The sequence below is a fragment of the Aythya marila genome (genome assembly GCF_965140915.1).
Source record: "Aythya marila genome assembly, chromosome: 11".
Lineage (NCBI taxonomy): Eukaryota > Metazoa > Chordata > Aves > Anseriformes > Anatidae > Aythya > Aythya marila.
In genome coordinates this window covers 8,770,932-8,785,494 of record NC_139052.1, presented here as the reverse complement: position 1 = coordinate 8,785,494, position 14,563 = coordinate 8,770,932, and the positions used below count along the sequence as shown (strand labels likewise).

The 14,563-nt window shown below is 39.3% G+C and overlaps 1 protein-coding gene across 8 annotated transcripts in view; it reads left to right on the top strand.

The window, feature by feature from the left end:
* PEAK1 (pseudopodium enriched atypical kinase 1) overlaps positions 1 to 14,563 on the top strand; it is a 118,138-nt gene that overhangs the window by 14,771 nt on the left and 88,804 nt on the right. For 5 of the 8 annotated variants that reach the window (XM_082769515.1, XM_082769521.1, XM_082769514.1 and 2 more), the window contains exons 2-3: positions 7,229 to 7,461; positions 14,107 to 14,180. The gene's annotated coding sequence lies outside the window, so the exon portion shown is untranslated. Of the gene's footprint in view, positions 1 to 7,228; positions 7,462 to 13,333; positions 13,430 to 14,106; positions 14,181 to 14,563 lie in introns of all 8 variants that reach the window. The other 3 variants (XM_082769518.1, XM_082769517.1, XM_082769516.1) reach the window with 2 other exon arrangements.

Here is a 14,563-nt window from a genome sequence, read left to right as displayed (position 1 = left end):
GTCTGCATCATGAAATAGGCACAGCTCAGTTCGTGTTGAGTTATATTTTTCTTTTTTGTATCTTAGGATTTTAGTTTTGCAGGTTAAAAAGTGTTAGTTTCCATTTTGTAAGATAGAAAGGACCATGTATTGCATATGAAGAAAGTAAGAAGGGAAAAATAAATTTAAGAAGTGGGGGAAAAAGTAAACGGGCTGAAGTAAAATGTTTAGAGATCTTAGTAAGGAATTCCAGAATCCCCATGTAAGATTTTTGCGCTGAGAGGAATGGTTTCCAAATATGCCAAGGGAAGTTTGAACAATTAAAGTAAGGCCAAAAATAGCCAGGACCTGCCAGAAGATGAAGTGAGCAGGAGGTCGTGCATCCAGTTAGTTAACAGGTTAAGGATCCGAAGCTTCTGCAGAGCATACATCCCTTCCAGAACACAGAGGAGTCCAAGCCCACGACTTGTGGTAAAAGAACCATTTAAAGCAATTTCCAACTTTTCAAAGCATGTAGGAAAAATAATTAAAAATTATATCTCAACTAAAGGACCTAGAAAAGAAGCAAGTTTGCTTGCTCTTTGTAGATGTGTTAATGATGGGAATCTTTTAGAAGTCAGCATTAAAGGACAAAAGGACAAACACAATTATAAGATGTGTAAAATGGAAATTAGACACTGAGACTGAAACTGAATTGCTTCAAAGACAAGAAGCTAGGGTAAATTAAGAATTATCAGATAACATCTTAGAAATACTGGCATCTAATATCTTTAACAGTTACTTTGAAAAAAGTTGGAGTGAAACCTCAGGAAGTTGCAGGCACTATGTAGTTCTGTGCTCCAGTTTGTCTGTCCTACTTGGATCATAGATAATTTCATATTGATGCCTATTTTATATCTGGAAATTTCCATGAAGTTACTTACAGTAATATCATGAAGTTATTTAAAACATCTTTGAATGCTTCTACATCCTCTGGAGATTTAGTTGCAGTGTTGTAGTTACTTCCCTTTTCTCCCTTAATGCTCTAAAATCCACAAGCTTGTTCTGTCTCAGATTGCTGTCTCTTATGGGACCAGGAGCTAGGTTTAGTGGGTGAAATATGAAGTAATTTGATCAAGGGCTCAGAAGATATGATCTTTCCTTGCTTTTCTTCCCTTGTAATGTCAACACTGTGGTTTTTAGAAAATAATACTTTGCACGTACACTCTGAAGCTCCAACTTTGGCTGTAACTTGTCCTAAGCTGATATTGCTTTGTTGGGGTTGATCTGATATGGGTTACCATCTGGCAGCACTTGTCCCTCTAAGAAACTCATTTCCAAATTACAGATTACAAAAGCTTGATCAAAAGATAAAAGCTTGAACTAATAAGATGAATAATTTGCTGAGATCAAAGAGAAAACGGAATGGGGTAAAGCTGAGCGCCTGAGGCACTGATGTGTTCCCAAAAATCTTACTTGTCTGTGGCGGCTCTTGCTGACCACTGTGTGTGTCTCATTATCCCTGCTATTTCTAAAAATGAGGCCATTTCCTACCTGAAGGTAAAGGGTGGCCAAGAAAGGTGTTTTTTTTTTTTTTTTTTTTTCCATAATATGTAATAGATGTGGACTTTGATTTTTGGTTTGGATATTTATGAAGCTCTTACTCTTTCCAGCCACTCTCAGTTTGGTTCTGCTGTCTGTGGGTGCAGACAGGCAAGCTTCTTAGGCCCTACTCGAGCACAGGAAAGGAATATCATCAGCAGGTTGATGCCCGTGTGTTTTAGATCATAGACTGTCCCAAGTTTGAAGGGACACATAGGACCTTCAAGTCCAACTCCTATTTGGACGCAGAAATGAGCTGCAGTACCTCTTAGTCACTTTGAGTATGGAATGAAGCAGATGAGTTGACATCACTGTTAGTGATTTAAACGTTGTAAACCTAACTGGCTTTACTTTGCACTGCAATGAGTTTGTAGAGTCATTCACCATCTTCTTGCTGAGAGGCAGTAGCTTGTTACATCACTGATCTGACAAGAGCAAGTCTTTGCTTCTTGCCTGCTGCCTTCAGCCTGTTCCTAAGTGATGTGTAAGTTTCACCCTTCAGGTGACTGGGAATGTGGGAATGCAATTTGCAGGTGCAGCAGGGAAATCTACAAACTCACTTCTTGAAGAAAGAAGTCTTTGGACTGTGTGAACAGCAACTGGTGCGCTGCTGCTGTTTGATGCTATGCTCGTCCTGCATAAACTGAACTACCAGGTGATACTGCCTCTTGTTTGGGGCTGTCCCCATGGACAAAAAGCCTTTTTTTTTTTTTGCACTGCCATCAATGCACGTCAAATTCATGTATGTTCCCACAGGAAGAATGCTGTCGTGCCTTTCTTTCTGCCCAGGCAGCTTAATAGTTCTCAGGTACGACCTGTCTTAGGTTCACCCCTACCTCTTTCAGACAAAACTGTGGCTAGCTTCTGCAAGTAATCCTTGCACCTTTGCTGAATGCTGAGAAGACCAGTGTTGTGCAAATGGCTGCAAAACTGGGAGTACATAAAGCATAACCAAACCTATAGTATGGTGTCTGGATTTGTTTGTACGGAGACTGCAACAGCGGTGTGTGTGGGCTGTGCTAGATGTACCAGACCCTTGTTGTAACGCCTGTAATGCATACCCAACGAGCCTGGGGGACACAAGTTAAGTTTGAAAGGCAAGGCTAGTTTCTAACTAGCCCTAATTATGTGCTCATAAAACTTCGGAGAGTGAGTTATGATTTAATAGTAAAATAATATTATATAATAAATAACTGTCTTCAGCAGTGTTATGCTCAAGGAGACAGCATTCCCAGTTAATCTCTGGTAGCAGTAGGGAGCCAGGAGCGTTTGGCCTCCTGTTTTGGCACTCAGACCAGGCCTGGATCGTGTCGCACCTGCATCCGGGCTCTGCTTTGCAGGATGGAAGCTGCCAGACTCTGTCTCAACCTGCCAAAGAGAAGGTGGAAGCGGGATCTTGCCTCTGTCCACAGCTCCTTCGTGGGAGGTTGTAGAGAAGATGAAGTCAAGCTGTTCAGGAATTGAGAGCACAAGAAGTAACAAACATAGTGTAAACAAGGGAGAAATTAGCTTGCTGCAATACAAGGGGAAAAGGCTTCATTGTGATGATGCTTGGATGTTGGAACAGGGTTCCCTGGAGGAAAGTAGTGGCACTTCTGTCTGTGGAGATGCTCAGAACATGACTGGATGAGGCCCTGAGCAAGATGGGCAAAGCCCAAACAGAAGCCAGTTGCTAAAATACTGTTGGTAGCAAAATCAAGTACATAAATGCAAAATTAATTTCACATCTATCTCTCCACTTCACTGGAATGCTTATACATTGTGAGATTTGGCATCTCACAATGAGTTTTCTGGTGTTCTGTTTATCGCTTAATATGTTTTAACTTACTTTTAATCAGCTTTTTTTTCTAGGAGCTCTGTTTTTCTGTTTCTTTAAGGTTTGCAATTACAACAAAATACTGGTTTGGATGATTTGTTAAGTGAGTTTCAAAGACTCAAATTTTAGTATTTTCTTTGTAATGGAACAGATTGGACTAACAACTGTGTACTGCATAAGTATTACACTTTTGGTTCTAAAGCGATCATTCAAAAAACTGAAAAACAGGAAAATTTGTGCAGGTCTGACTCATAGAAGTACTTATCCTGGTTGCGTGGTTATAGTTACACTCAAGTCGAGTAATTTCCTTGTAAAATCAGGGGTTTTGCATGCTATTAAACGTAATCAAAAATAAATTTGGAAAATGAAGTTGACTGGGCAATAGCTCGCTAGAAATAGCTCAGTTCCGAGTATGGTTTGTACAGTAGCACTTTAAAAGTTGCTGGGTTTTGTGGTGGAAAGGCAGGTAAGGCCCACGCTTCCCCAGCTGATCAAGACATACCCTTTAAGAGAACACTTATCATCCTTTCTTAAAGCAAAAATCACAAATTCTCTGCAGGAGAAATATGAAAATAATAGGAAGGAGAAGGCTGGCTCTCTCTGCAGTTGCTCTCTGGGGTTGGTTTACATCCAGCTGACATTTCTTTGGTCTCTGGGAGCAAGCTGTTTTGTTGTGGGCAAGCCCTGTATGGACAGTGAGGCAGTTCCTGCTCCATCCATGACTCAAAAATCATCTTTTAGAAAAACCTCACCCATTAAGCATTCCATTTGAAAGGGTGGAAGCAGATGTAATGATAGGGCTGCAAGCTGTGTCCGGTTCGGATGGTTGTTGGAATAAAGCAGGCCAGTTCTTAATGGTAAGAAAATGTGAAGCTAGCTCTTAAGAACGCACTGGTGAAGGCAGGGGGATTTGTAGCATTCACCTGGGTGAGGTCACTTCAATTTGATGTGTGTCTAATTTGCGCTTATTAGTTGGTAAACAGATTCTCCCGTGTGTGTGAAAGTGAGCTGAAGATGATAAACGCAGCCTCACCAGAGGGAGGCAGGAGGGACGGCACAGCGCAGTAACAGGTTTGGGAGCTGTTTGTTCCGAGAATTGCTTCAGTGTGTTGACATCATTTCAATGAGGCTTCTTAAGAGGTTTTTAGACATTTAGATGAGCTTCTACGTGTATGAGTGGTTCATTGCTTGTTTAATTTTTCCATTTCGTGCGTTTTAGTCCAAGATGTGCATTTGAGGAGATGGTAGGAGATTGCTAGTTGGCTCTGCAGCCTGCTGGGGCACTGCTGTGGAAAACCTGCATCCTCTGGATTCTTTCTAAATTGCACAGCGTTAAGTGATTTGTGATTCCAGTGTGGAAAGCCCTACCATTACCTGAGATTCTTGAAAGTGAGGCAAACTAACTTTTTTCTTATTGGTGCCACATTAGAGAACTGCTGTATGAAATGTGCAGCAAATTTAGCTCTTGGCTTCACGGCAGCAGCCTTACTGTCCTTCTGACACCTTTGCAAAGGAATCTACATCAGGTCTCAGTACAGTACCAGTTAGTTCAGCTTCCAGAGCTGGTAGGCAAGGTAGGATTCATAAATGGCAAAGTAGAGGCTAGTTGAATGTTCTCTAAACATTTTGTACTTGAACAAATTGTTAGCATTATCCTGGTGGCTCTGTACAAATACATCACTGGAATAGATAACCCAGCTGTAGTTGCAAGGTTCTTTGTGTTATTGCATTGCAGTTTGGGCAGCTCTAGCTGCAGAAACTTTCAGTGATGAACTTGGCAATGTTGCTTGAGTTACTGGCTCTGAAGCAGTAAGTTTGAATATTTATGTTTCAGCTTGCTAGGTTTTTAAAACTGACTTTTTTTTTTTTTTTTTTTTTTAACCAAGCATGTGGAAAGTCTCTCACTTTCTGAGAATACTGGAGCCTGCACTGAGTGAGATCTTAGTGCAATTTGTTAGCAAAGGAAGGGGAATTTCCTTATACTCTGCTGTGCTCCTGTGTGCGATGACTACAGTGCTTTAAATGCAGTGTTAGTCTGGACAGTCAGGCTTTTACATTTGAAAACCTCTTCCATCAAAAGCACAAAGACTGTACAAATCAATTCATATGGTTCTAGCTTACACTGATATCTAATCAATCTCTGAAGACAAAATAAATAGACGTAGAGGGGGAAGGTTTTTCATAAAATATTTATTGCATAAGTCTATTTATTAAGGAAAATAAATATAGTTTTAAGGAATTTTATAAATAAGAATTTTTAGAGAAGTCTGAATTAAGAAAGGATATCACTGATGTATAATTAATACATCAATACTTAATAAAAGTATAATTAATTGTCTGATAAAAATCAAAATTTCCATATGCTTACACATAGCCATGCATAGTTTTTGTGTTGCTTTTGTGCATTTGTATCCTAAGAGCTGAGGTTGGGGTAGATGCAGGAGTCCCAATGCCTGTCCAAGCTCTTAAGCCCCCTTTTTCCCCCCTCTTCCTGTTCTGCAATCACTTTTCCTAGGAGTTTGACAGTCTCACCAGAGTAATGTACACCGGGGTTAGCCTGAACACTGAAGGTATCTTATGTATCCTCTTCCGCAAGATACCTGTAGCAAGATATTGGGTAGTCCACCAGCATCCTTTGGAGTCTCTTTTAGCAAATGTAGAAGGTGTTGCAACAATTATTTTGAAAAACTCAGTATGTGGAGAAAACATACTTTTCTCTAGAAGTGTTGTAGAGGAATCAAATGGCATCCCAACTAGGTGACTTTCATAGGGGAAAACATTAAAGCTGCATATCTGAAGGAATAGGGTCTATACTTTATTACAGCAATATTTGGCTTCAGGCTAGCTGCACCTAGATTTGGAACCATGCCCTTTGCCAGGTCTCGATGACCCTAATGCACTGATATGCTGTGATATGGTAGTGGTTTTAACATGAGAATGAAAACTCCCTATGCTGATGTCAGACCAGCCTTTTAAGCTGTATTTAAAAGGAATAAACTCTGTTAGGAGGTAGAAACAGATCAAGAAGAGTGTGAGTGTGTTATAGCCCAGAGAATCTTCCAGTTGTCATAAAAATCAATGGTGCAGGTAAGTAAAACTCACATACTGCCTTGGTGCTGAGCTGCAATAAGCAGACATGAAATCAAAGAGAATGAGGAGGAGGATTGTTTTTATGATGCTAGCTGTTGCCAGTGAGATTCATGGATGCTCTTGGAAAGGTACCTTCACTTAATGGCTGTGATAAGCTGTGAATTCAGACATACAAAAATGTTGCATGGAATTAGCATACGATCAAGTTCTGTGCGCCTCTCACGTTTGGATAGCTGCTTAGCTATCCTTAGTGTCAGAAGGAAGGAAACAGGTCCTTTGAAGGTTATAGCTCTTCATGCTTGGGTAATCCAATTCAGAAGAGCCTAAAGACAACAAATCAAAATCTGTGAAATGATGCATGGCTTTCACGCTTCTGTAATTTTGAAAAAGTGCATATAGATTTCCATTGTTCCATTCCAAAGAGCCCTTGAAGTATGTCAGGTATTTATAGCTTTGGATGTCTCACTTATACATGCGAGAGTTAATGACTCACACCTTTTTGAAACAATTGAAGTGCTTCCTGAATGGCAGAGAAAACATTCCTTCCTCTGCTCAAGTACTGATTCACATTCTGATTCACATTTGTTTGTTGTCATGTGGCAAACACCATTTGGCATGTTTACTCCTAGGTCTTAATTACCCTGCAGCAGTACTTTTCTCTTTATAGATTTTATTTCCTTTCCTTTTTCAGCTGTAGCATGAAACAGTGCCTAAATTAATCCAGAAATTAATTCTTCCTTCCATCTTCCCTCCTCTCCCCAGCTGTATGCTTCTGCTTCTCACCGTCACCTGTGGGCACTCCACTGAACTCAATTCGACTTGCTAAAGGAACAGAAAGTTCATCCAGTGAAGAAGCAAAGGTTTTAGCAGTAAGTTGGTAACTCAGTGAGGAGTCCTGCTCGTAAGCACTGGAACCAGCACAAAGGAAGGAATCAGACCTGGGCGCCATGAACGTGGTGGGGGCAGAGACCTGTGCAGAATCCCTGTCAGTAAAGGTAAGCTGCTGATTCTGCTCAACTACGATGGATTTTTCTTTATTAGTTTACATTTCTTTTGCTCTCTGAAAGATCTTATGCTAGTCAGATGAGTACTAGGAGCGAAGCATGTGAGAAGGTGTGAGAACTTGCTTCAGGGCCAGGTGAGAAGGAAGTGGCAGCATCCTTTTTGGCCATAGCTCGCTGTGTAATCCTTTAATTGTAACCTGAATCCGCACCATCAGTCTCCAGTTAGTGCTTTGGCAGAGGCATTGCCTAAGCCATCTTAAGCAGCTGCCCCACACTCCTGCCCCTAGTCTCTTGGTTTTACTCCATGCTAGCATGCCTGTTGGTATAGCTGTCAAGAAATGGATCTGAGAAAAGCTAGGGACAAGGGGTGTGGTGCTTTTTTTTTGCTCAGTTACTATTTACCCAAATCAGTTAAAATTGTAGCCCTACAGGAGGTGGTCAGCACCACAAAGGCGGCCGAGTGATGGTGAGAATGAGTTAGGGATATGTTGTTTTAGTTTCCTAAACCGCTTTGGCATTCCTATCAGCGTATTGCAATTTGTTACCCTACTCGTTTGTGCTGAAATAAATTCATAGGGCTACAGTGGAGAGCAGGTCATTGAAACGTCGTGGGTTTAGTACCTGGGATGGGGAGCCTTGGAGTAGGGACAGAATAAGTTCAAAGGTGTTTAAACAGCCCATTTTACAACTTCACCTCACAATCGCTTGTGTTAGCGGGCCCAAAGGAACAGCAAATCCGTGGAGCAGCAGCAGCAGGGTTTGGGAGGGCTGGGGGGGAGATGAAAATGTTCTAGGTTGAGTCTGCCACAGGAGAAAATACTGTTTACCTGTACTGTCCGGTGATGCACATCTCTGAAGCTTTTATCTGGATTAAGAGAAAAAGTTGGAGACCTTAGGCCAGTAATTTATTGCTTAAAAATACAAGAAAACATTTGTACGCTAAACATGGCATTTGTTTTGAAATCTAGGATGTGTTTAAAACTAAGTTACTTGCAATCTTTCTGCCTAGTGAAACAGCATGCTTTGAATTTCAAGTTTTGGACTGTTTTTATCTGTCCTCTGCTGAAGAATTTGTAGCATGCAAGATCAGATCTTCCCAAGATGGTCCACTTTGCATTAGCTGTGTTACCCAATCAATCCTCATTCTGTTCATTCCTCTGCCCTTTATTTATGCCGCTTCCTGTTTTTCCTCCTCCTTCCCCGTATATTTGAATGCAGTCTGTTTCTCTAAAGGTCGCTCTTCTATTGAAATATACCAGTGGGGTTTATTTGTGACTTTTCTATCCGTAAACAATGCAGATTTATTTCCCCTTTTGTTAATTCTTACTGTTGACTACTTACAGTGTTGTCTTATTTCTGTTTCATGAATTCCCCAAGTTAAATTTCAAATTTTAACAGGCAATCAATCCTATAGGCAGTTTTGCAAAATAATCTAGCAAAAACAGTGGTAGGAAACTAGCAATCTTCCTTTGCCCAAAATAAACTAATATACAAAACCAAAATTTCCCTACCACATCCCGCACGAATGTCTGTCTTCACACACAAATACAAATATTTGAAATATTATGAGATTCCTGTGGGTTCATTAAATGAAATGACCTTCTTTTGCTATCCCAGGTTTAAAAAAAAAATAATTCAAAACCCCAAATGCTTCCCGTGAACTAGTCTAACTAGACCACACAGGCTGCAGCATGCATATTAGAAAGACAGTGAAGGGTTGTGCTGTAATAGAGCTTATTAGAGAAATCTGGAGGGAAGCCATCTATAGACCAGGCAGATGAGAAGCATGACAACTGGAAGCTGTTTCTTTCTGTCATCCTTCTCTACAGCATTTGAAAAAGAAATTGAGCTAACATCCCTCCTACCTCAATGTTGTGCCTTAAGGGAGCCATTATGTTCACTCCTTTCTTTGCACAGAGGCTAAATTTATCGTTTCATAACCAAGTGGTGTTAATGCAAGAAAAAACAACTGCTTTTTAATGCTGGAAAATGCGAGCAGAATTTGTTTTCCAAGTATCTTGCAGGTGGTGTTCCAGTTCTGGAAAACTCATTTTTGTTTAGGCTTTGGGTGGGTTAGAATAATGCTACTATTCACAATTTTAGGAGCTTTATCTTCACACAATAGGAGTATGACAAAATGTGTGGTTTTATGAGCTAAGGAAACTGCTTGTTAGAGTACCTTCACATTTGTACTTATCTACTGTGTATAAGAAACAAAACCAAAAGTTGTTAGATAAACTGACTGTGTTCTCTGTCTTCAAGTGCTGTCTCCAGCTATGCTGTCCTTCAGATAATTTTGATTGTCTTTTTAGTATTTCAAGTAGTTGGAGTTGATGGTTGGTTGGCTGGTCTTGCTGGGTTTGCATTAATAATTAGAATCGGAATACAAGTCTGTCCACTTACTGTTAGGTTGTCACAAGGAGTTTTATCTGCAAAGCATTTAGGCAGGATTTTTTAGTGATTTCATTTAGCAGGTTCATTTTGATGTGCCAAATATATTCACAATGTATTAACAAATTAAAGTAGGCTATGATTGTAAATACCTGTAGACGTAATGCATTGCAATAGTTGTGTTTTGGTAATTTTCCATTTTTCTTGTTTCCTTCCTGGGTTGTTACATATGTGTAAAATGGGTTTGTCCCTATAGTCCCGTGTCCATATACTGATGACTTTAAATGACATTTTCCATTTTTCCACAAGTTCAGCTGAACAGAGATGGACTTGGTGAATTTGTTTTCACCATGGCTCATTGCAAACTGAGATTAGTTAAGCAAATTCTAATTAAACAGATCAGGAGTACCAGGGAAAGAAAAGAAAAAAAAAAAAAAACAAAAAGCCTCCTTCCCCCTCCCCCCCGGAAAACGAACAAACAAAAACCTGAAATTCATTCTCTTGTAATGACTTGTAATGCTTTTGTGGGAGTCTTAAGCTACAAAACTTCTCCCAGAAAGAAAACAGTTTATTTAGGTACTACCTGCTGATTTGGGGATTTTGTTCAGAGAACTACTCAGATCCCATCTTCAAAAATGGAAGCCAACTGGTTTATGTGTAGATGAGCGAGAAGCTGTTGCCAGGATAAGAAAAAACTTATTTTTGTATTCAGATTGAAGTGAAAAAAAAAATGAAATGACTGAGTTAGAAAAATATGAGCTTTTTTTTTTTTTCTCGGGACATTTACTCTATGTGTGGTGGTGGTAGGTAGAATAAATGAGGTAATTCTGTGAGAATTTATTGCATGTGTGATCTGTAAATCAGTTATTCTTGTTTGATTTACGAACAGATTTACAGATTGGCTATATGCTAAATAAACTAGGATGGCTGAAAACATACCCTAACTTCTGGCACAAGCTTGGAGTAATTTTTGCAAATAATGCATACTTAAAAACAAACTGTGTAATAAACTTGGTTGTTTGATATCCACACAGCAAATGAAATAAGTCTTTTATAATAATGGATCGGTTATCCAGTAGATTGCATAGTAATGGATCTGGTATCTACTCAGATGGAACTTTTATGAAGTTAATTGTTCTTTAGGGATTTACAAGGAAATGGAAGTGCTTGAGGTCACTGGAAAATTTTTAATGTTGGGCTATAAAGATAAGAACTGGGTGGAAATACAAGTCAATCTGTTCATGTTTGGAAAAAGTGGCCAGAAGCTTTTGCAGTTAGTTCCATGACCAAAATGATTCAAAAAGTGCATGAATCTTCCTGAGCTACTTTTTCCCAAAAGAGGTGAAATGTATTTTAATGCAATTTCTAACTTTGAAGTGCTAAGTGTGGTGATATTGCTTGACATAAGCACAAAATGGAGAAATGTTGTAGAATATCTAATTTAATTGAAAAAGAACTTTTTTTATTCATCTCAGTTTGGAGCAAGAAACAAGCTCTTGGGAAACTGGAATTATTATTATTATTTTTTTAAACCCAGCTCTGCGGGTAGAAGGAAGCTTGATTTCCAATAGACTCACTCTTTTTATCCCTCAGCTCCCCATTCTGGTCTGTTCCCACTACCACCACTCCCTTTAGACTTTAAATCTTCACCTTAAGAAATGTTTTGTTGTTGTGTCAATGAAGGCTCACCCGCTTGTATATTGTTTAAAGAGAAAAGCAAAGGTCCAGAAGCATGTTGCTTTACATGGGTTTGAATATGCAGTAATATATTGTTTGAAAGTAAGCTTGTTGCTGAAAAATTTTGGATATTTCAGAGCAAAAAAATCTGCGAAGACATTTTGTAACCTTGCAAACTACTAAAACTCTGTAGTCCTTAATGGTTTTTGTACACTGGTGTATTAATACTACATACATACAGTTCACCTAATGTCAGATTAAAATTTTGAAACAGAAATCCTAAGACATGAGGAAATACAGATGGTATAACCCAGAGAACTGAAAAATGGCAATTTTATGTAATATTGTTTTCAAGCTTCCATTTTGTTTTAGTTAGATACCTGTACCTTAAGATCTAAATGGTCATTCTAGGTTCTTCACTTGTGTTTCGTTCAGCTTTGGAGGTTCATTTTAAAGGCCTGGGTCCTCAGTGCCTGCAGACTTCTAGTGCGTGGAAAGATACTGAAGATGAGGATGCGAAGGGTTCCACTAATTCTCTCCTTTTTCCCACCCATACACAAGCAGCAGGTGTTGTATCCCAGTTGTGAAGCAGGTGCTGAGGTATCTTAAGGAGGGCGTGAGACAGTAAGTAACAAGATCCTGAGTATAAGTTGCACTGCTCCAAGAGCTGTTTCCTCATTTGCATGACTTTCTAGACCAATTTTTAAAGCTCACTTTGGGTTTTGTCCCTCATTGCTCATGAAAGTGCTGATTAGGCTGGATTGGCATGGTGTGGATCCAGCTCTGCTGTTTCCACTGTTGGCATTTCATCTTGCCATGGACTACTCAGGCCTCAGCATTCCTTTGCTGTGAGAAACAACTGGGATTATTAGTGTACTGAGCTCTTGCTCCATCAACTAACTAGTACATTTGGGGTTAGAGTAATACGTGTTTTGCTCTGTGTGGCTTGTAAAAAGTGTCATGGTAGACAAGGGACATTAAAAGGCTGTATCCTTTTGTTTCTTGTTCAAGTCCTTGTTTACTGTTCCTTGTGCAATGAACTTTTTACAGTTGGAGTGTGCAGAACGCTGTCTTGTCCTCTTCAATGTCAGTAGGTGTTTTTCACTGGGGATTAATATGAAGATGCATCAAAAATGTTAAATGTGCAACCTGTAGTTCATCTTTTCTTATTAACACAGTTTTTCTTCTCCAGCCCCTTCAAGAAAAGGTATTTTATGGATCTTGAGTGGATGATAAAATCTTAGCAGCGAATAGTATGTTTTAATGAACCTCATTGTGAAGTAAATTTTACCTTCTGAAGTCCAATACATTTTCCCCACTGTAGTAGTTGCCTTTCAAGACGATTTGTTTTTTTCTTCCTTGTGATATACTCTTAGTCAGAAGTTCTCCTGTGGACTGTGTCGATCTGCATTTTTCATTGCCATCAGCTGCTGTCCTCCCCGTCCTGCAAGTCACACTTCAGGTAGCACATAGTAGATAATATCTAACACATAGATATTCCAAATTCTGTAGGAGTCTCAAGCTCAAGCAGGAGCTCAAACGTGGTAATTATACATTTATTTTTAGCCTCACACTCACTAGAAATACCAGTAACAAAAGGAACTACCTAGCATGCACATCAAAACTGAGCATCTTTCATAGATCACATGCCTTTTTTATTTTCATATTTTACTAGAATAACCACTTGCATCAAAGTTTAATCACTGATGATTCAAAAAACACTCTTAAGAAAGGCCTGTGGTTTCATGCTGTACAGAAAGGCAGAGGATGGTAATTGTGCTGTTTACCTTTCCAGGTACCTGTACAGGATTCCCCTACGAGCCTGCCCAAATATTTAACAGAGAAATAGATGGTTGCTGTATGAAGCGCTGAGAATTTCTACAGAACATTGGTAGCTTGTTAAGTCTCCTGTTGAAATGGTAGTGGTTCCATGTTTCAGGAAGATATTTGGTTGTTGATTGCAGTAATGCTTCTGCTCCTTACTCTGGAAGTGCTAAGAAAATGATGCTGAATTGTGACAGCACACCCCGGTTTTAAAGGAATGCCCTGCTTAAGGGAATATTCACAGAGCTTAATAAAGTATTAATCAGCCTTAAGGTTTATTGGTAGAGATTTGAATTCAGGAAGTGGCATTGTTATGCAAGACCTGGAGCAGCTAAAAGGAAAAGAGATTAATATGCTAAAGCTTGGAAGGGGAAGCTGGGCTAGGAGGATTTTGTTAGCTCAGGCACTGATATTCATATTCATGTAAGCAACTTTCTGTAAAACTTCATTATTTTTTTCTTGGGGAACAGAACAGGGATTCATGATCAAAAAGAAAGTGTTGGTGTATATAAACTGACAATGTTTATATTCTTTGTGCAGTTTTTTCCACTTATTCAGAAGATTTGGACATTCTTGGCTCCTGGCATTTCTTTCCAGGGACTAATTAAAAGGGATGCACAATTACTATCAGATCATTTTTCTTCAGCTACATGATTAACAAAACAGAAAGATTGAGTGATTAAGTGATGGTACTGTAACTGTCCTCAACAATTGAGCCTCAGAGCATTTCCTATCTGATTTCAGTGCTTTCTTCAAGAGAGGATGGGAGTAGCGGTGCAAAGATGAACCTGCGTGTGTCTACAGATAGAAAGCCACCGGTATGTGCAGTAGCTTACACTATACATTGTTTTAAATGCAGAACTTAACACAAAGATGGTATATACTAATGCCTTCATTGCTGTATACAGTAGCTGCACATCAGATTCGAAAGTAGAAAACGTCAAGGTTTTGTAAGGTTTTGTACCATAAACTATGTTCCAAAGTACCATACAAAATTCCAGTATAAAAGATCCGATATCTTACACATCATTTTCTCTTTTTGCTGGAAGAAGTGTAGAATTAGAATTTTGATGCTAAGAGAATTTTGATGCTAAGATAGGTTTTTTTGGGAGGAAAAATAACTCTGGAGGAATGACTTATAAACCAGTAATACTAGAGATAAGTCGCTTCATTGCTATAGATTACTTAAGAACCATGGGAA